This window comes from Musa acuminata, chromosome BXJ3-5 (genome assembly GCF_036884655.1).
Source record: "Musa acuminata AAA Group cultivar baxijiao chromosome BXJ3-5, Cavendish_Baxijiao_AAA, whole genome shotgun sequence".
Taxonomy (NCBI): domain Eukaryota; kingdom Viridiplantae; phylum Streptophyta; class Magnoliopsida; order Zingiberales; family Musaceae; genus Musa; species Musa acuminata.
Window position 1 is genome coordinate 8298287 of NC_088353.1, and position 22917 is coordinate 8321203.

Below are 22917 nucleotides of genomic sequence, written 5' to 3' on the forward strand. Positions count from 1 at the left end.
TGACATATGTCAAAAATCAAGAGGGTCACTCTATTACACGCCCGCCCATGTTCAATGGGACGGACTACACCTATTGGAAGACCCGAATGAGGATCTTTCTTATTTCCATGGATGTTGAACTTTGGAATATTATTGAAAATGGATTTTCAAAGTCTTCTCTTCCAATGATCAATTAGAATGAATTGAAAAAGAAGACTTTCACTCTTAATGCAAAGGCTATGAATGCCTTATTTTATGCACTTGATAAAAACGAGTTCAATCGTGTTTCGATTTATGAAACTATATTTGATATTTGGCATACACTCGAAGTGACTCACGAAGACATAAGTAGAGTGAAAGAGTCAAAAATCAATCTTTTAGTACATTCTTACGAACTTTTTCGAATGAAACCGAGCGAGACCATAAGTGACATGTACACCCGTTTCATGGATATCGTCAATGGTCTAAAAGGACTCGGTAAATTTTTTTTAGATTTTAAGCTCGTTAATAAAATTCTAAGATCTCTTCCAAAGAGTTGGGACCCTAAAGTCACTATTATTCAAGAGGATAAAGATTTAAACAACTTCCCTCTTGAAGAATTAATTGGGTCATTAATGACCTACGAAATAACTTGCAAAGCTCATGAAGAGCATGAATATATCCTTACAAAGAACAGGAAGGATATGACACTTAGAACTCTAGAAGAATACTTGAGAGAAAACTCAAGTGATGAGGACTTTGACGATGACTTCACTTCTAACAAGGAAATTTAAAAAATTCATTAAAAGAAATAAATTTAAAAATGACACTAAAAATAAATTTGAAACCAAAATGGACCTAGTTATTTGCTACGGATGCAAGAAGCTAGAACACTATAAAAGTGATTATCCCCAAGCCAAGAAGAGAACACCAAAGAAGAAGACGCTCAAAGCAACGTGGGATGACACAAGCACATTCGAAGAAGAGGAGTCCAACACCGAGCAAGTTGTTCATTATGCACTCATGGCAATCGAAGAGGAGGTATCAAATTTAATTGATGCAGATTTATCTTTTGATAAATTGTTAAATGCTTTCCATGATTTATTTGATGAATGCAAAACAATTAGTAAAAAATATAAATTGTTAAAAAAGGAGCATGATATTCTTGTTAGTAATTTTGATAAATTAAAAATTAAATATAATGATAGTTTAGTTCCATATATGAAATGCCATGACTTAGAAATACTCTAAAAGGAAAAGTTACTACTCAAGAACACATTAAAGAAATTCGAGGTTGGTAGCAAGTCTTTGAATATGATCCTTACAAATTAGGGTCACGTTCCTAAAAGAAGTGGAATCGGATTTGTGGAAAATCTTCACCAAAATCCAACCACCTTCATTAAAGGCCCTATCTTGCATGTTTCGCACTAAAACAAATGCAACTTTTGTTGCAAACATGGACATAAAACTTATCATTGTCCATTCAAGAAGATTAGTCCTAACAAATTGATTTATGTTTCAAAAGGAACCATAAAGAACTCCATGCAACATGATAAACAATTTAGATCAGTTTTTGAGGCACCCAAGATTAAATGGGTACCTAAAAATCATCTTTTGTAGAAACACATACCATCACAAGCTAGGAGCAAGAGATGGTACCTTGATAGTGGATGCTCAAGGCATATGACCGGAGATCCATCTCAATTCTCTAAGCTCACTAGCATAGACAAAGGCTATGTCACCTTCGGAGACAACAACAAGGGTAAAATTATTGGGAAAAGATCCATAGGTAACAAATACAACTTCTTTATTGAAAATATTTTGTTAGTTAATGGTTTAAAACATAACCTCTTGAGCATTAGTCAACTGTGTGATAAAGGATATATTGTCAAATTCGAATCTAATGCTTGTATCATTGAAAAACCACACAAAAACATATCTATGATTGCATTAAAACAAAATAACGTATACACCATTGACATCAATGATCTTTGTAATGAAATGTGTTTCTTGGTTTTGAATGACGATACTTGGCTTTGACATAGAAGATTAGGTCATGCTAGCATGAATCTAATCACCCAAATTTCATCCAAAGAACTTGTAAGAGGAATTCCTCATATCATATTCATCAAAGATAATGTATGTAATGCTTGTCAATTAGGAAAACAAATAAAGTGTAGCTTCAAATCTATGAATCAAATAAGCACCTCTAGACCTTTGCAATTGATCCATATGGACTTATTCGGACCAATCTCTACATCAAGCCTAGGAAGTAGCAAATACGTTTTTGTTATTGTAGATGATTATAGTAGATACACATGGACTTATTTCTTGAAACACAAAAGTAAATGCTTTAGATATTTCACCAAGTTTTGTAAACTTGTTCAAAATGAAAATGGTTCTATGATTTCATCAATTCGAAGTGATCATAGTGGTGAATTTCAAAACTGTGATTTCCAAGAATTTTATGAATCTAATGAATATAACCACAACTTCTCTAATCCAAGAAATCCTCAACAAAATGGAGTAGTAGAAAGAAAGAATAGAAATTTACAAGAAATGACAAGAACCATGTTGAATGAACATAGTCTACCCAAATATTTTTGGGCCGAAGCCGTAAACATGGCATGCTATGTTATTAATAGAATTCTAGCAAGACCCATACTCACCAAAACCCCTTATGAGTTGTGGAACAATAAAAAACCCAATGTTTCATATTTTAAAGTTTTTGGGTGCAAGTGTTTTATATTGAATGAAAAAGATGCCTTAGGAAAATTTGATGCTAAATCCGATGAAGGAATTTTTCTTGGTTATTCTTTGATTTCTAAAGCATTTCGTATCTTCAATAAAAGAACTTTAATTATAAAAGAATACATTCATGTTGTTTTCAATGAGATTTTCGAAATCAAGAAAAAATGATTTTGATGATGATGTTAATTTCGATTCCTTGAATTTAAATGAAACCCCTTCTCCAACTAGCAACTTGGATGCATCCACTTCCGAAACATCCTTACCCAAGGATTAGAAGTATGTAGATGCTCATCCTAAGGAGGTAATCATAGGAGACACATCTAAGGGGGTTCAAACATATTCTTCTCTTAAAAATTTTTGTGCAAACGCCGCTTTTCTCTCCCAAATTGAACCTAAATGTATTGACGAAGCCATGAAAGATGATTCATGGATTATTGCAATGTAAGATGAGTTAAATCAATTTGAGAGAAATGAGGTGTGAAAGCTTGTTCCTAGGCCAAATGACCATTTAGTTATTGGTACTAAATGGGTCTTTAGAAACAAGCAAGATGAATCTCGTACGTGGTTAGAAACAAGGCTAGATTAGTAGCCAAAGGTTTCAACTAAGAAGAATGTATTGATTATGAAGAAACCTTCACTCTTATGGCTCAATTCGAAGCTATAAGGATGCTCCTTACCTATGCTAATAGTAATAATTTTAAGTTATTTCAAATGGATGTTAAAAGCACTTTTCTTAATGGCTTTATTTCTGAAGAAATTTATGTTGAACAATCTCCCGAATTTGAAAATAATAGTCTCCCTAATCATGTGTTTAAATTAACAAAAGCTCTTTATGGTTTAAAATAAGCCCCAAGGGCTTGGTATAAGAGACTTAGCTCTTTTCTTATTGAAACAAATTTCTCTAAAGGCAAGGTCGATACTACATTGTCTATCAAAAAATTTAAAAATAATTTTCTCATTATTCATATTTATGTTGATGATATTATCTTCGGTTCTATGAACGAATCTCTTTGTGAATCTTTTGCTAAAACTATGAGCCTTGAATTTGAAATGAGTTTGATGAGAGAATTAACCTTCTTTTTAGGCTTACAAATTAAGCAACTAAGCAATGACATCTTTATTAGTCAAACTAAATATGTTTTAGATTTGCTAAAAAGATTTAATATAGATAGCTTAAAAGCTATCATCACTCCTTTGAGCACCTCCACTAAGTTAAAAATTGATGAAAGTGGAGAAAGTTTTGATCAAAAAACTTATAGGGGTTTGATAGGAAGTTTACTTTAACTCACTACAACTAAACCAGATATCATGTTCAATATAGGACTTTGTGCTAGGTTTCGATCGAATCCTAATATATCTCATCTCAAAGTAGTTAAAAGAATACTTAGATATTTTAAAGGTACCATAAATCTAGGATTATGGTATCAAAAATCCGAGAATTTTGAGCTGATTGCTTATGCTAATGTAGATTTTGTTGGGTGTAGACTAGATATAAAAAGCACATCAGGAACATATCAATTTTTAGGACATGCCTTTGTTTCCTGGTCATCTAAGAAACAAAACTCGGTTGCTCTATCAACAACCGAAGCTGAGTATATTGCAACTAGTGCATGCTGTGCACAAGTTGTGTGGATGGAAAATACCTTAGAAGATTATAAAGTTCAACTTAAAAATATTCTCATTAAATATGATAATACAAGTGTAATGTGCTTAATAAAGAATCTCATTCAACACTCAAGAACAAAACATATTGATATTACACATCACTTTATATGAGATCATGTCACTAATCATGATATAATTATGGAGTTCATTGACACTAAACATCAACTAGCTGATTTTTTACAAAGCTTTTAAGTGAAGAACAATTTGATTTCATTAGAAGAGAATTAGAAATGTTGATTTGTCCGAATGCATGAACTTATTAAATTGGTTTTTTGGACTTTCTTGATTCTATGATCAATCACTTAGAAACTCAATGCTAAAAATCATATGTTACATGATTACATGCTTTAATAACATGTTAGAAATTGTATGTCTTGATGCAAAAATTTCCATGATGATAAGCATATTTTACCTTCATGATTGTGTTTGAAAAACTATGGCAAAACTTTGTCCGAATGCATGAATTTGTTAAATTTTATTTTCGGACTTTCTTGATCCTAATAATACATGATTTAGTATTTCTTTTCCGGACTTAATGTAGCTTTCATGAGCCTATGTTATATCAAGTTTATTTTATATCAATGATCCATGATTTTTGACATATGGAATTGATTAACAAATGCATCTCTCATGAATTTACCTTGTGAAAAATAATTTTTAATCGAGAAATGGATTTGATGAAATGATATGAATTTCTTCTTGATAAAGGAAGATTTATTTTTGAGATGAACACTTACAAGGATTTAATTCACATGCATATCTTGATCCTTATAAAAATGAAGTATGATTTAATCTCTTATTGTTTTTTAACTTCATTCATGATAGTTCACAATGACTTTCCTCCTTGATGCAAAACGTCAATAACAAAAAGGGGAAGAAGTAACGAAAGCTATCTCCATGTCATATTTGCTTAAAAAATTTGTATGTACGGTATGTTATCACTTATTATTGAAAAATGATATGAATCTTTCTATGACATGAATCTTTACCACACTTATTACTATGTTTGAAATACGCTTGAATCATTCTCCTTTTTGTTGATAATAAAGGGGGAGAAATATGTGGTAAATTAATGATAGAATATGTGATAAATTGATGATAGAATTGCTATGATTACCATATTTGCATTATGTTAAGATATCAAAAGCTTACATCGTAATTTTACAAATTGATATCTTGCCATATGATGAATTGCTATGATAGAATGAATTGCTATACATAGAGCTTATATTTGAAATATTTGCATTATGAGCTTGCATCGTAATTTTACAATGTTGATATCTTACCATATGATAAATTGCTATGATTGCCATATTTGTATTGTGTTATCTCAAGAGATTATATCGCAATGTTACAAATTGATATCTTGCCATATAATGAATTGTTATGATTGCCATATTTGCATTGTGTTAAGATATCAAGAGCTTACATCGCAATGTTACAAATTGATATCTTACCATATGATGAATTGCTATGATTGCTATCTTTCATATTTAAAAATGAGACTTGAAAATGGATGTCAAGCCTTGACATCATTTTTAGAAAGATATATCATGATAGGAATCATGATGGGGTATTGATAAGTTTAAAAGAACTTAACTTATCAATATGTCTCTTGAATTCAAAGGCTTTGAATTCAAGAATAACTTATCTCAAGTATGGCATATAGATAGGGGAAGTTAAGGTTAACTCCATCATCAATTGATTGTCATCATCAAAAAGGGGGAGATTGTTGAATCTCGAATTTTGATTATGAAGTCAATTGTCATTTATTTATCTAATCTATATGTTGAGATAAGTGTGCAGGATTAATTACGATGGTAGTAAGACATGTAGCAAGTGTTGAGTCGGAGTCAAGACCAAGATCACGTTGGGGGTTTGAGAGTTTGTCGGAAGTCCGGACGGTAGTTATTACTACCAGCGGTGGTACCGCCCCTGTCAGGCGGTGGTACCACTTGAGCTCGGTCTCCGAGCGATGTCAAGCGATAGTACCGCCCAGACTGAGCGGTGATACCACTCAATGATAGATAATAGGCGGTAGTACCGCCCAATTATGGCGGTGGTACTACTAGGACCTTGGAAATCCGGGAATGGACACTTTTGAGCTCCGAATTCAAACTGATTTGGGCCTATATAAACCCCACCCTTTCTGCATGAAAAGGAAACCAAAAAGCTTGCTTTTATTCTGAGTATTTAAGAGCTTAAAAGTGTTGTAAAAGCTAGAGTCCTTCTCTCTCTTTCTTTCTAAGTGTTGATCATTCAAGAGAGGAGTGAAAACTTGTAAGGGTTGTCTCCTAAGCCCGTCTAAAAGGAGAAAAGCTATAAAAGGGTGGTTGGCCTTCGCCTATTGACGGAAGGCCTCTAGTGGACGTCAGTGACCTCATCGGAGGAAGAAGCCAAAAGTGGATGTTGGTTAAGATTGACCGAACCACTCTAAATCTCGGTTTGCATTTATATTCTGCTATTTATCTTAACTGCAAACTGCCTCTATTGCTTTACATCAACTATACTTTCGTTTGCTCTCAAGTTAAAGATCTTTCCGAAATGGTTTTCATCGAAAATAGATTTCATCATACAAAAGTTGTTTTAACCGATGAAAATTTTCTGCTGCACTAATTCATCCCCCCTCTTAGTGCTCTTGATCCTAATAGAGAACCACTTTCTAAAGAACAGGAAGGATTTCAGACTAAGAACAATCGAAGACTACTCAAGCATAAGCTCACGTGATGGTAAACTTGAACCCCTCATGAAATTTTTAAAACAAGAATAAAAAATTAAAAGTGAACTTAAAAAAAAAAAAAGGTGACTTTGGACGAATCAAACTCATCCAAAGACGAGGAGAAAAACAAAGGCGAGGTGGCAAACTATGCCTTAACGACTTTCTATAATGAGGTAAACAACTCAAATGAAACTCCTTTAATTTATTTCGAAATTACATAATGCTTTTCATGTGTTATTTTTAATTTAGTTTAATTATTTTTCTTGAAATTTGCATCTTTAATGATGTAATGAAAATGCCAAAAAAAATAGGGATCATGCTAAGTAATTTTGAAAATAATCATGTTTTATGATAAATAAACAAAATGATTTTGATTAAAAACGCCTTATGAAATCATGCTTGATGTTTTAATGATGCTCTATGATTAATGAAATCATGTTTCATTTGAAGTAATGATTTGATATTATACTCAATAAGTTTATGTTTCGAATTTATGCATAATGATTCTTAAATTTATGGATTATCGATTTTTACAATAATGAACGTGACCTTTTAAGTTTCAAACCATAATATATGATTTTTATATAAAAAAACTTAGGCATACTTGTATGAAATCAAATCACTTAGATTAAAACAAAAAGGGGGAATGCATATTTTTCTTAAAAATACCTCTAAAGCTTTTCGATTTTTCAACAAGTGATTCTTAGTGATGAATCTATCTTATATAATCTCTTGAAAATTATCTTGATTTAACGATTTGAATGAGCTTTATCTTGATTTTTTAAAATTTATAACTTGAGATTTCTTTTGCATGAATCAAGATCTCCTATGTTTCTTTTATCCACTTATAAAAGAAGAGATTTGTTGAAATAAATCATGTCTTATGACATTCATGAAAAATTGAGACATTATGCATGAATCGAGTTCTCATGAGAATCTATTTACGTTGTCTTCATTGAATTTTCTTGAAAAGATTTTGATGATTTGAATTTGAACGAGTTTTTACCTATATCGTGATTTTGATTCCTCGGAATTACTTAAGATTTGAATTTGAATCATAAAATTTCTTATGCATAAATTAAAATCTTTTTCTCCTACGTCTCCTTTTACGATTTACTAAAGAGAATATCTTTGTAGGAATTCATGACTGAAATTTTATTTTGAAGATCTCTTACTATTTGATCTTCTATGATTCTACATGCTATATATTAAAAGGAAGTATTATTGAACTCATGATCTTGATTCTCGGAATCAAATCTTGATATTTTCTTTAATTGAATCAAGATCCCTCACTTTTATTCTCGAATGATTTCTTACAGTTTATTAATGAGAATATTTGTCCAAATGAATCACAATGTTTCTATGATTTTTTTTTCTCACAACTTGAGATGATGTGCTTTGAAGTTTGGAACATGGTAAACATAAATTGATTTTTCTTTCATCTTTCGAAACTTCCTTATATTCATTTAATGTATATCTCATCACCTAATTCTTCTTGATATTTTTCATATGATGATATGAATGCATGAAATACTTATGATATTGTGTTGATGCTCTAAAATGATATAAATTTGCTAGCTTATGAGTATCATGTATGATATGATAATTGATTTATTTTTAGCATCATGCATAGAGTAAGGATGATATGTAATGTTTTAAAATTATGTATGTCGTAAATTGAAACTGTAATGAAGCACAAACATATTGAAATAATGATTGGAATATTGATGTAATTATAAATGATGATTTGGCATTATGCATATAATACTTTAACTTATAATAATGATGCATGCAATGATGAAATATTCATGATAAAAAAATATTTTAATATTATGACTTGATTTTTCATCTTTGTTATTTATCCTTTGTCATGATTTGAAAATTATTGTAAAGGAAAAAAAAGATACAAAATTGTATTCTTCCATTCTTTTTGACAATGACAAAGGGGGAGATAGCTAGCTTGCTAGCTAGCTTGCACGTTTTAAGTAGATGCAAAAACACACTATCTTGCATATATCAAAAGGTTTGCAAAAAACTCACTAGCTTGCATAATGCAAAACTTGTTAACTTGCTTCATGTAAAACATTGTATCTTGCTAGCCTGTTATCTTGCATTATTTTTCAAAAACTTGCTAGCCTTCATACTTCAAAGAGAAGTAACACTTGTCAAATTGGTAGCTTGTATATTGTAAAATAATGTAAATTTTTGCTAGCTTACACTTTGCAAAGGAAGCAAAAATGGTACTTCTCAAAAGAGAAGAAAGAGCATGCTATCTTGCCTATCTCAAGATACTAAACTTGCAACTTGCACATTACAAAAGGAAGTAAGAATCGCTAGCTTATACACTTCAACAAGAAATCTATCTTGCATTTGCTTTTGAAATTTTTGCTAGCTTGTATAAACTTGCTATCTTACTACCTTGCATATCTAAAACTTAAATAGCTTGCATGATGTAGCACTTGCTAAATTTTTAAGCTTACAAATTGCATGATGATAAATGCAATGTTTGACATTATATCTCAAATACTTGATAGTTGAACTTCTCCTTTTTGTTGATGACAAAGGGGGAGAAGTATGATGATGTTATATATAAGTTTATGATAATATGTTACTTGGATTTTTGAATCCAAGAGTTCTATCAATATGACATATTGATAGGGGGAGTTTATTTAAACTCCGGGAGTTAAGGTTAACTCCGTCATCAATTAGTTGTTATCATCAAAAAGAAGAAGATTGTTAAATCTCATATTTTGATGGTAAAACCAATTGATAAGTCTTTATGATCTGATCTGTGTTTTGAGTGACGCGGGATGCTTCGATCAGGGAGAGACAATTAAAGCAAGAAGAATCATGTTGTGCTGGAGGAAAACGTGTCAGAAGATTAGACGTCGGGCCGGAGGATCGATCGACATATCGATAGAAGGCTTCGGGCCATCGATTCGGGCATTGGGCCAAGAAGAGCGGATATTGCGCTAAGGATATCAGAGTTGCAGAGATCAAATGATCGATTGGGAAATAGGCTGCAAGATCGGACGATGTGCCGAAGAATCGGACGAAGCGTCGATGGACCAATGACATGTCGGACAACATGATTCATGCTAAGTAATAATTGTCTAAATCAAAGTGTGTTTTTGTATATGCAAGATTAACTACGATAGCAAGGCATAAAGCAAAATGAAGTCCCAAAGTCAAGAACACAATTTCGTTGAGAGTTTGAGAGTTCATTGGAAGTCCGAACGTTCATCAGAAGTTCTACCGGAACCAACCGAGAAGTCCAAGAGCTTGCCAAAGAAGCTTATCGGAACTCACTAAGAAGATCGTCGTGAAGTCCAGGAGCTTGCTAGGAGACCGTCGGAACATTGCCGAGAGATTGTCAAAAGTTCACCGGAAGATCGTCAGAAGAAACCAGACTTATCTTGCTTAGATTATGTCTTAGGAATCATAGTTAGCACATAATTGGAGTTGGGATTGGGAGGTAATGCCATCAACTCTATTAGGGGCCAATTGGGCCTGAAGTTGGGCTGGTTTGGGCCGGATTCAAGGCCCAACCAGGGTGCTAAAACCCTGGCCGGCGGTGGCACCGCTTGGGGAACAGCACCGCAGGTATTCTAGGCAATGGTATTGCCGACAGTAATGCCGCCAACGGTGGTACCACCCCTGTCAAGCGGTGGTACCGCCCAATGGCAGATCCTACAGCGGTAATACCACCCAAGAATAACGGTGGTACCGCCAGTACCTAGGAAACCTGGGATGAGACCTTTTTAAGCCTTGAGTTTGAATCAACTTGAAGCCTATAAATCCCTCTCTCATCCCTGGTTAATAAACACAAGCATAGAGAGTTTAAAAGTAAGAAAATACTATAGAAATCTCTTGAGAAATCCCCTCCTCTAGCTTAAACTTAGAATTCTATTTAGAGAGGAGTGTGTGCTTATAAAGGTTGTCTCATAAAGCTATGAAAAGGAGAAGAGGAGTGTAAGAAGGAGGTTGATCTTCACCTATTAAAGGAAGATCGATAGTGGATACCGTTGGCCTCGATGGAAGAGGAATCGACGGAGTATATATAGGTCACGACGACCGAACTGCTATAAAAATCTAGTTTGCCTTTTTTTTTGTGCAATTTATATTATTGCAAACCTCCTTACTTGCTTACTGCTTTTAATACGTTTACAAATATGCTTTCAAGTTAACATCTTTCGAAATTGGTTTTATCTTACGAAAGAAATTTTCAGAACCGATGTGATTTTACCGCTGCACTAATTCACTCCCTCCTCTTAATGTCGACTTGTTCCTAACAAACATGAGATGACGGTTCCTAGTACACCTCAGCATAATGCTATTGCAGAGAGGATGAACTGTACCATCATGGAAAAGATCAAATGTATGCTTTCACAATCCAAGCTACCCAAAAAGTTTTAGGATGAGGTTTTGAATCTGTTGTTACTGTGATTAACTTGTTACCATGTACAACCCTAGATGATGATGTTGTAGAGCATGTATAGTCAGGAAAATATGTTTTCTATAGGTATTTGAGAGTGTTTGGTTGTCATGCATTTGCACATGTTCTAAACAATGAGGTCCAAGCTAGATGGTAAGACTAAAGAATATATTTGTCTTGGCTACTCACATGATCAGTTTGGTTACATGCTTTGGGATCTAGAAAAGCAGAAGGTGTTTAGAAGTATATATGTAGTCTTCTTTGAGGATCAAACCTTTGAGGATTTGAAGAAGAAGGCACTAGCCAAGACTTCTGTAGAAGGATTAGCAGATTGTGACCCAATTACTCCTCCAGTATATCAGGGTGATGGGGGAGATGTACAGGAAGATGGTGTAGAGCCTGATATTGATCTACCTACAGGACATGTTGAGCAAGAAGAAGTTCGAGAGCAACTTCCCGCAGAACCTCAATTGAGAAGATCTTTTAGATAACATCAACCTTCCAGAAGATACTCTATAGATGAGTATGTGATGTTTACTGATGCAGGTGAACCAGTGAGTTACTAGGAAGCAATTGAAAGTGAGCAGAAAATGAAATGATTAGTTATTATGTAGGAAAAGATGGATGCTCTATAGAAAAATTGCATATATAATTTAGTGCAACTACCAAAGGGAATGAAGGCCTTGAAGAACAAATAGGTTTTTAAGTTGAAGACTTAAGAATATTGTTCTCAACCAAAGTACAAAGCTAGATTAGTTGTGAAAGGCTTTGGTCAAAAGAAATATATTGACTATGAAGAGATTTTTTCTCCTTGTTAAAATCTATTCGTGTTGCTGTTGGTATTGCTGCTAGCCGAGACTTAAAAGTTGAGTAGTTAGATGTGAAGATAGCTTTCCTTCATGGTGATTTGGATAAGGAAATTTATATGGAGCAACCAGAAGGCTTTGAAGTTAAAGGTAAAAAGAATTTTGTCTACAAGTTGAAGAAGAGCTTGTATGGGCTGAAGCAAGCTTCAAGACAATTATACAAAAAGTTTGATTCATTTATGATTGAAAATTGATATAAAAGAACGGCTACAGATCATTGTGTGTACATCAAATGGTTTAGTAAGGATTTTATTATTCTCTTATTTTATGTTGATAACATGCTTATTCTTGAGAAAGATATGTCTACAATTGACAAGTTGAAGAAGGAACCGAGTGAGTCTTTTGCAACGAAGGACATGGGGCTAGTAAAGCAAATATTGGGCATGTAGATTTTCCGTGATAGAAAAAATAAGAAGATTTGGTTGTCATAGGAAAAATACATCGAGAAAGTATTGGAAAGGTTCTGAACAATGCAAAGCTAGTTGGTTCTCCTCTTATAGGTTACTTTTTAACCTAACCCTAGATCTAATAAGGGGGGTGTAGTGACTGTGAAAATAGGGAAAAACAATTGCAGTAACGAGGTAGAAAACTACAGTAGGATTCAAAAAAAAAGGAGAAAATGATAGAAAAACAAGAGAAGGAAAGGGAAGAAGATAAGGACAACGCAGAGAGACTATTCTTAATCATCCAAGCAACGTTCTCATCTCAAGTTAGATTAGATCTACAATAGATTCTTGTTGTAATTACTTAGGAAAAATTTGGATATTGTGCATAGTGACGTAATCCTTATATCCCAATTATTCTCTTGAGATTGTTGCATGGGTTTTGAACAAGTCTTCCATTTAATTCCACTACATGTTATGACCTACTTGTATTTATTCGTATACAAAAGTTTATTTATCTTTTTATATCCCATCACGTAAATGAACAGGAAGTCGATGCCCAAGAACCACGGGCCGCGGAAGAAAAAGTTGCACCCGACCACCCTAAGGAGGTCGGTGCACCAATCATGGAGGTGGTCGAGGTTGAGTAGAAGCCTCGGGAGCACCTGACGAGCGGCCAATCCACCGGGACGCTCGACCTCCTAAAGACTTGGCCGAAGTAGCAGAAGAAGACGAAGCAGACGATAAAGAGATGGACCTCAGGGTACGATCGCAAGAAAGCCTTGGCAGCTGTCGGAGAAGACATGCTATCAGTTTACAGAAGGATATGCCGTATCTATATGGCGATCGGTGCTGGGAAGGGACCGCGAGGGAAAACAACATACCGACAGACACGTCAAGCCTACCAGCACGGTGATCTCTCCGGCGCTGACTGCAGCCACTGCACTTATACTCGTTCCGAATGTTGCAATCGGGTCCACACCAAGAGGAGGTACTGGTTCAGCCACGTCGTGTGGTAACTCGAGACGCGTACAATTCTTTCATGACGAGTTCAACGGAAACACCATGCACACCGTGCATTCATTGTCATATGAAGGTCGACAAAGGATCGCAACTCATCGGTCAATTAGCCAACAGCCTCGTTCAAGATGTATTTTGTTTTTGTTTGCATCTACTCTCGCTGAGAAGGTCTTTGCATTAGTGGTGTTGAAAAGGTTCGAACCGAATCATTATTGAATTAAATTAAAAAATAATTGGATTCAATTAAAGTAAGATACTTTTGAAACTAAATCATTTTGGATCTATTTAATTGAACTAGTTTAAAATCGGTTAATCCGATTCTATTAACCGATTAACTAGTTTTTAATTTTAAATAATTAAAAAATATATATTTCAAATAAATGGTACTATTGGATTTGATGAATCGGTTCAGTTTAATCGAACCAAATTAGAATTTTGATCCAATTGGACTTATATTTTTAAAATGTTTATATCACAAATATCATTCTAAGTAATCGAAATAATTGAATCTATCACAAATATCATTGTATGTAATCTAAATAATTGAACCTATGCATAAGTAATTTTTATTTTTTATTGAAAGATGTTATAGAGGAATAACGACTTTGTTTTTTTGACGAAGATATACAGTGATGTATATAAATCAACAAAGAAATTTATACAAGTCAATAAAAGGATTATTAACACAGAAGAATTATAAAAAATATAGAGTTTATACTTGAGACAAGAGTGTAAGGCCAATAATAAGATAGGAGGAAGAGCACAAAGACGAAGGAAGAGTGGTGAACTCGTAGAGTTTGGAAAGATATTTTAGAGTGTTTAGGGTATTTGGATTAAGTTGGTATTTTAAAATTAAAATCGATTCAGTTTGATCTAAAAAGAATATCCTCTCAATTTATATTATTCTAGACTAAATTATTGATGAATCGGATTTGATTTAGATTTAATTCGGGATTGACTCGATTTTCCAGTTCTATGTAAACACACTACTTTGCATCAAATCAGAAATGATGAAACGAAGATACGCACACCCAACTGTTTTTGTGGTTGCTGCGAGACTTCCAATGCTATAGTTAAAGCTTAATGCCCACCCAACTAGTATGTGATTATCTTTACTCCAAATCGACAATAGCTAATGCAGATCAACATCCAACAAAGGAAATGCTGATTGAGTACTAGTGACAATGGGAGGAGTGGACCACCCAACTGCTATTGGTACGTGAGGAGTGGACCACTCAACTACTATTGTTACGTGACTAAACCCTAAACATGATAATTAAGTAAGAGATGTTAATGCATGTTTTGGCTCTTCGGAACACCATCCAAACCCCAAAGGTTGTAAGCCTTGCAAAACTTGTTGACTTTGCCGTCCACCACAATGCAAACCATACTAGTTATCGTCCACCACCCGCAACCTGTGCTTTGCCGTCCACCACAATGCAAACCATACTAGTTATCGTCCACCACCCGCAACCTGTGCTTTGCCGTCCACCATGCAAACCATAAAAGGTTGTTAGTTTTTATGGAGCATACTCCACCGACAGTGTTGCATCTGAATCATCTTATCATTAGAATAACAGCCCATGATTCTATGATAGGCTTAATTGTTTGCCTCTTGCATCTTCTTACCTCCACAAATACTTCGATCCAAATCGGTAAGGAAGACGTCTTGCTCTGCTTTTTGTTCTTGATGACCTTGTCGAGCTTTGAAATAACTGTAAGATTATATAACCCTATTTAATTAAGTAAGATATATTATAGATATTATTGGATTATGATTATGGCTATTGGCCAATAAAAAAGGAGTCTAGGATTCCTTAGGAAATAATCTTGAGGGGAAAAACTCTCCTAATAACTTATCCTAAACCCTCTGCTCTCGTCTATAAATAGACAGGACCTCTAAGGGTTTAGTGTATATCTAAGTAGCACTAATCGAGAGATTAAGATTTTTTAGATCCGAATATAGAGTGTTTGTAAATCAGGTAAGGTTTATTCTTCTGAATAACAAGAAAGGTACTTATCGTAATATTGTTAGATTCAATTTATTTGATTTCAATCTTGGCATAAAAGTTTTTTCGCATTACAGATATTACAGATAGCATGATTACAGATTTTATGCTAATAATTGGTATCAGAGACAAGTTCTTAAGATCAAATATATTGAATTTATTATTTTTTATTACGATGCCTGATGATTCGTCGGATATTATTGATCTGTTTTTTCTATATGATTTGCTCTATTATTGATTATGAGTAATGTATAATTTTATATTTGATTGATGAATTTATTGTTTACTATCATTGATGTTATTGAGATGATCATCTCTATTGATCGTTGTCAACGAAGGGCCATGTACCACCCCACAGCCGCGCATCACGGTCGTGCGCTGGCAACAGTTTGCTTGCAAGCGGTGGCAGCACCACGGGAATCTCGCACCGCCTATGAACGCGGTGCCTGCAGAAGGGTGATGGCCAAGCGCGGGCAGGAACCGCGGCAGCCGCGCGCAGGTAGTGGCAACGGTCGCGCGCGGGCACAGGTGGCACATGCAGCGCCGCGGCGTGGCAACCGCGCACCGACGACGGCCACACGTGGGTAGGCCATGCACAGGCGGCAGCCACGTGCGGGCAGGAACCGCCGCAGCGGCCGCTCATGGGCAGAGGTAGCCCCAGCGGCCGCACGCTAGCAACAGCTGCGGCCAGCCATGTGCGCCGTCCACAGGAACGGCTAGGAGCGAGTAACGGCAACGCGACGGCGGCAAGGCAGATTAGGGTTTTTGGTATAATTATGGTTTTGACCTCGAGGCTAGAGTTTTACAAAATTATAGTTCTGCCCTTTGCAAATTTCGTAATTCTAGTTTATGTTCTGTCAATATATTTACAGTTTTACCCTCGGGTCTAATTTTTGACAAATTACAGTTCTCCCCTTCATAAATTGCATATTTTCGATTTATATCCTATCAAATATTTATAGTTTTATCATTATGAAATTAAGAAATTTGGTTTATATTTTCAATTATAAAATTGATAAATATGATTTATTATAATTATGATTAAATTTAATCATTATTATAGTTTTGATTATTTGATTGGATTTAATTTTGATTAAAAAACTATAAATTATGCTTTATTTTATAATTTTCTCATTTGAATTATTGATTATACATGTGGTAAATAAAATCCAATTATTGTTCTTGGATATTTATTTAGTTATTCACATGTATATATTTGAAATTATGAAATAATATTTACCTTTCATATGAAGGCATGATTTATATGTTATCATGATTATCATATGAGTTTTCTTTTGCTGATAAATGTTCAATAATTATTATGATTATTATTCTATTATTAAACTACTTAGCATTAATGTTCAATAATTATTATGATTGTTATTCTATTATTGAACCGCTTAGCATTAATGTTCAATAATTATTATGGTTGTTATTTTATTATTGAACTACTTAGCATTAATGTTCAATAATTATTATGGTTGTTATTCTATTATTGAACTACTTAACATAAATTAAAGAAATTTGATTAATATTATTTATAATTCATCTCCCTAAGTTTTATCTGACTTGTACCTACTAAAGTGGCTTAGAATGATAGACTTTTGTGATATGAATTACAATAAAAGTTTTATCATCTATAGGACATTTTAGATTGTATTTTATATTTTTGTATTAGTCTCACCAAAGTGACTTGGACCAATAATTTATAAAATACATTTTGAAATTAGTCCTAAATGATATTAAATAAAATAATATTCACAATGGCAGCATGAATCAGAAATTTAGTGAATATTATTTATAATTTATCTTCCTAGAACGATATGGCAGAAAGGATGAACAGAACCATTGAAGAAATGATTAGGTGTATGCTTTCCCACGCCAAGTTACCAAAGTCATTTTGGGGGAGGCTATGAGAACTGCAGTTGATCTGATAAATCTTTCTCCATCAGTTCACTTGAAAGATGATGTTCCAGAGAGAGTATGGAGAGAAAAAGATATATCTTATAATCATTTAAGAGTCTTTGGGTGTAAAGTATTTGTTCATATTCCTAAAGTAAAGCAAAAGCATGTATCTTCTTGGGATATGATCATGAAGAGTTTGGGTACAGATTATAGGATCCAGTGAACAAAAAGATTATTAGAAGCAGAGATGTTGTGTTTCTTGAAGACCAATTGTTTAATGATGGTGATAATATTGAGAAGCCAGAAACCTCTGTTTATATTCTTTGGAGTTTGGGTCCAGTTCCTTCACTTGTAGTTCATGATGATCATGGGGGAGATTAACAAGAAGATTGTGGTGAGAATACCAGTGATGATACACCTACAATTGATGATGCTGAACAAACTAAACAAGCACCTCCACCACCAGTTGAGATTCCATTGAGAAGATCCACTAGAGAGCGACAACCATGCAAGAAGGAGAGCCAGAAACTTACCAAGAAGCTATTCTACATGAGAATAAGAATGAGTGGGTTAAAGCCATGCAAGATGAGATGAGATCCTTGCTTGAGAACCACACTTATGACTTGGTAAAGATGCCTAAAGAGAAGAAAGCTCTCAAGAATAAGTGGGTTTACAAATTGAAGACTGAAAACAATAGCTCACAACAAAGATATAAGGCACGACTAGTTGTGAAAAGATTCAGTCAGAAGAAAGGTATTGACTTTGAAGAAATATTTTCTCCAGTTGTGAAAATATCCTCTATCCGAGTTGTTCTTAGTTTGGCTGCCCGCTTGAATTTAGAAGTTGAGCAACTTGATATAAAAATAGCATTTCTTCATGGTGATTTGGAAGAAGAAATTTACATGGAGCAACCAGAAGGTTTCAAAATCAAGGGAAAAGAAAATAAGGTGTGTAAGCTTAGGAAAAGCTTATATGGACTCAAACAGGCATCTAGACAGTGGTATAAAATGTTTGATTCCTTTATGATGAGCCAAGGGTATGATAGAATCACATATGATCATTGTGTGTTTATGAAGAAATTTTCAGATGATGATTTTATTATTTTACTGCTATATGTTGATGATATGCTGATTGTTCGCCATAATATTGGAAAAATTGGAAAGCTTAAAAGAGAACTAAGTATTTTGCCATGAAAGACTTGGGATCGGTGAAACAAATACTTGGCATGAAGATTCTTCGTGATAGGAAGAAAAGGAAGATTTGACTATCTCAGGAGACTTACATTGAAAAGGTTCTTGAAAGATTCAACATGAGTAAAGCCAAAGCAGTTTGTTCTCCACTTATAGGTCATTTCAAGCTTAGTTCGAAATAATGTCCTACAAGTGAAAAAGAAAAAGAAGAAATGTCTAGAGTGTCTTACTCATCTGCAGTATGTAGTTTGATGTATGCTATAGTTTGTACTAGGCTAGATATAGCTTATGCAGTTGGAGTTGTCAGCCGATTTCTCTCTAATCTTGGAAAAGAACATTGGGCAGTAGTGAAATGGATATTAAGATATCTAAGAGGTACTTCCAGGTTGTGTTTATATTTTAGCAGTGATGAACTTGTGTTAGAAGGTTACACAAATGCAGACATGGCAGGTGATACCGATTCTAGGAAGTCCACTTCGGGATTCTTGATGACATTTGCAGGAGGAGCAGTCTCTTAGTAGTCTAAGTTACAGAAGTGTGTTGCTCTATCAACCACAGAAGTAGAATACATAGCAATTACTGAAGCTTGCAAGGAAACTTTATGGATGAAAAAGTTTCTATAGGAATTAGGCTTGAAACAAGAAGGATATACTGTTTACTGTGATAATCAGAGTGTCATTCACCTCTCCAAGAATTCAACATACCATTCTAGATCCAAGCATATTGATGTGAGATATAACTGGATTCGTGATGTGCTTGAGATTAAAGAATTACAGTTGGAAAAAGTGCATACTAATGAGAATGGATCAGATATGTTGACAAAGTCTTTGCCTAAGGAGAAGCTTGAAGCATGTAGGCGAAGAGCGGGCTTGGTACAGCCCACCATATGAGTTGGAGGGGAAGAATTGTTAGGTCCAACCTATATGTGGGCTTGGACAAATTGGGTTGTTTGAGCCCAAATTAAATAAATTAAAAAGAGAGAGAGAAAGGGCAAAATTAGTAAGTACAGCGTGCATGTGTGCATGTGAGCATGCACAGTGCGGCGGCATGCAGAGAAAAGAGGAGAGAGAAAGTAAGGTTTCTGAGTTTTCTGCTTAGCGATCGGTGGCCAAACGTTGTCAGTTTTGACCCAAATTTTATGTGGAGAATCCTTGCAACAAAATTTACAATCCTAACGGTGTTGATCTACATTTTACCCTCTCTAAGGTATTTTCTTGTTATATCTACTTTGTAAGACCTAGAATTCTCTATGAGGAGATCTGATGAAGATATGCTATTCTTGAGCTAAGATCTATGATCTTGATGTTATTCTGATCCTCTAGTTATTCTAGAGAAGATCTATTATAAACCTGTTATCATTACTATTGATAGTAGAAATTTGAGGTGGACTACGGTCCCGTGGTTTTTCCCACATTGGATTTTCCACGTTAAAAGATTTGGTCTCATTATGTGATTGATTTTTGCTCTATTGTTTATGCTGTGCCGGTTGATATTTACATTTGGATACCAAGTTGGTATTTTGATGAGGAACCCATTTTGATACACAAAGAGGGAAAAGAATATTCTGCTTTAACAGGTTTTTTTCTCAACAGGTACCACCACGTAGAACATCTAGGAGACTAAGTCCCAAGCAGTGCCACTACCGACCTTGGTGATGCCACCGCTGGCCATGACTTTAAGTGCTGAATTGGCTATTCAATCCAGCCCAATTTAGTCCTATTAAGGGCCTAGTTGGTCCCTAACTGAGTTAATGAGATTATCTCCCAATCCTAACTCAACTTAAGGTCTAAATACAATAATTAAGAAATTTAATAAAGCATTCTTGTTCCGGTTCGTCAATTGTTCTTCCAGCGAGCTTCCAATGATCTTCTGACGTACTTCCGATGATCTCTCGATAATGTTCCAGTGGACTTTTAGCAAGTTCCTAGACTTCACGACGATCTTCTTGACGAGTTCCGATGAGCTTCTTTGGCAAGCTCCTAGACTTCTCGGTTAATTCCGACGGAACTTCTAACGAACGTCCGGAGTTCCGACGAACTCTCGAACTCCCAATGAAATCTTGATCTTGACTCCGGCATAACATTTGCTTTGTGTATTACTGCTATTGTAGTTAATCCTGCATACTTTTCTCAACATATAGATTAGATCAAACAATTGACCAATTGATTTCATCATCAAAATCTGAGATTCAACATTTATCACTTTATATTGCTTGTTGCATATATGCATATGTATATTGTGATGTCCATGGATCTGTACAATAAGAATTAGATTATGATAAGATCATGATAATGAGACCAATTCGCCTTTAAACACAGATCCTAAACAATCCCGGTTATAGGTTACTCGAGAGGGACATCGAGATAACTAGATAAACTAGTATGCTATATACCCATACATATGATGGAGGCAGTAGTCTTATAGCTGCTCGTGTGGGGATACTATGGCTATTGTGCAAGTGCTTATGGGAAAATAAGTTTACTGATTGATCTGCTCACGAAATACGAATGGTTAATGATACTTGATTGTTAGACAGCGATTTCGTTGTCCTAGTGGTGTATTTGGTCCCTAGACTTGAGACACTAAGGATGTCCTATATAAGTACTCCATTCTTTGATACTAGAATTATAAGTTTGGAAATTTTAAATCTAGTGCTAGGATCAAGTCGGCACTAAGAGAGGGTAGGGGGGTGAATTACTGCTTATGATAAAATCATGTTGATTTGAAAAATTCTTATTCGATGAAAATCGATATCGGAAAGCATTTAATTTAAAAATGCATTCATAAGCATAGTGAAAGTAGTAAGGAGGTAAATCAGTTTGCAATATGAGAATGACAATGAAAAGTAAAACAGAAATGCAAATCAAGTTTTATAGTGGTTTGGTCGTCGTGACTTACGTCCACTCTCGATTCCTCTTCACTCGAGGCCACCGGCTACTACTACCCGATCTTCTTTCAATGGGCGAAGATCAACTACACTTTTATACTTCTTTTCTCCTTTTTATAGGTTTAGGAGATAACATTTACAACCACTCACCCTTCTCTTAAACTTCACCCAACACGAGAGGAGTTCTCACAATATTACAATATCGTTTTCCTTTCTTTTTTCTCTCAGTTGATGTGTTTTCTATGCTGGGATGAGTGAGGTTCTTATAGGCCTCAAATGGATTCAAATTTATAGCCAAAATAATCTCATCCCTAGTTTTCGAGGTACTAGCAGTACCATTGTCAGTATTGGGTGGTACTATCGCCTGACACTCTGACACTGGGCGGTACCACCACCTAATTTGGTGGTACTATCACCTGATAGAGCCTCAGAGATTAGACTCTAGTGATACCACCACTTGATAGCCATTTATGGCCGATAGTACCACTGCCCAATTTGGGCGGTACTATCGCCCAAACTCCTAGGAGGTTGATAGAACCCTTGTAGATTCTAAGCTTGGGGTTAATCTCTTTAGAGGATCGGCCTTCTTGGAACTCTATAGGGGTTCCTTCCTCCAAATTGCTGCTTAAAGGCTATAGAAAAAATTCATCTATTGCTTGTTAAAAGAGGATGAATATATAGCTATTTATAGGGCTTCTAAACCCTAACTCCTAATAAGACTCCTACTCAAGACTCCTATTCCTTTACAACTCCTAATGCTTCTCTAAGAAATAACCTCCTAACCCTAGCTGGCCTCTTCACCTCTTTAATAGGGGTCAGCTAGGTAGGTTAACATGAATGCTCCTCTCTATTAGAACTCTCCTAGCTAGAGTGCTAACAGACCCGCTCTCTTTAAATTAGCCTTATTCTCGAGGCTAACAATTCATGAATTCTGGAAATTTGATCTTCAAGTCATCATAGTTCTCCCAAGTGGCACCTTCGGCTGGTAAGTTCGCCCACTTTATTAGCACTTCAGTAGTGGGTCGTCGTCATCGAGTCACGACCCGTCGATCAATAATGGCACTCGGCTGAGTCTGGAGTTCTCCTTGGATAGTCATATTTGGTGGATGGCTTTGGGCTATCTCCAAGC

At 35.0% G+C, this 22917-nt stretch overlaps 1 pseudogene; it reads right to left on the reverse strand.

Annotated features, from left to right (window-relative positions):
• Positions 1 to 13628, reverse strand: part of LOC135639191 (noroxomaritidine synthase 2-like) — a 132231-nt pseudogene extending 118603 nt beyond the window's left edge.
• Between the last annotated feature and the right edge of the window lie 9289 nt (positions 13629 to 22917).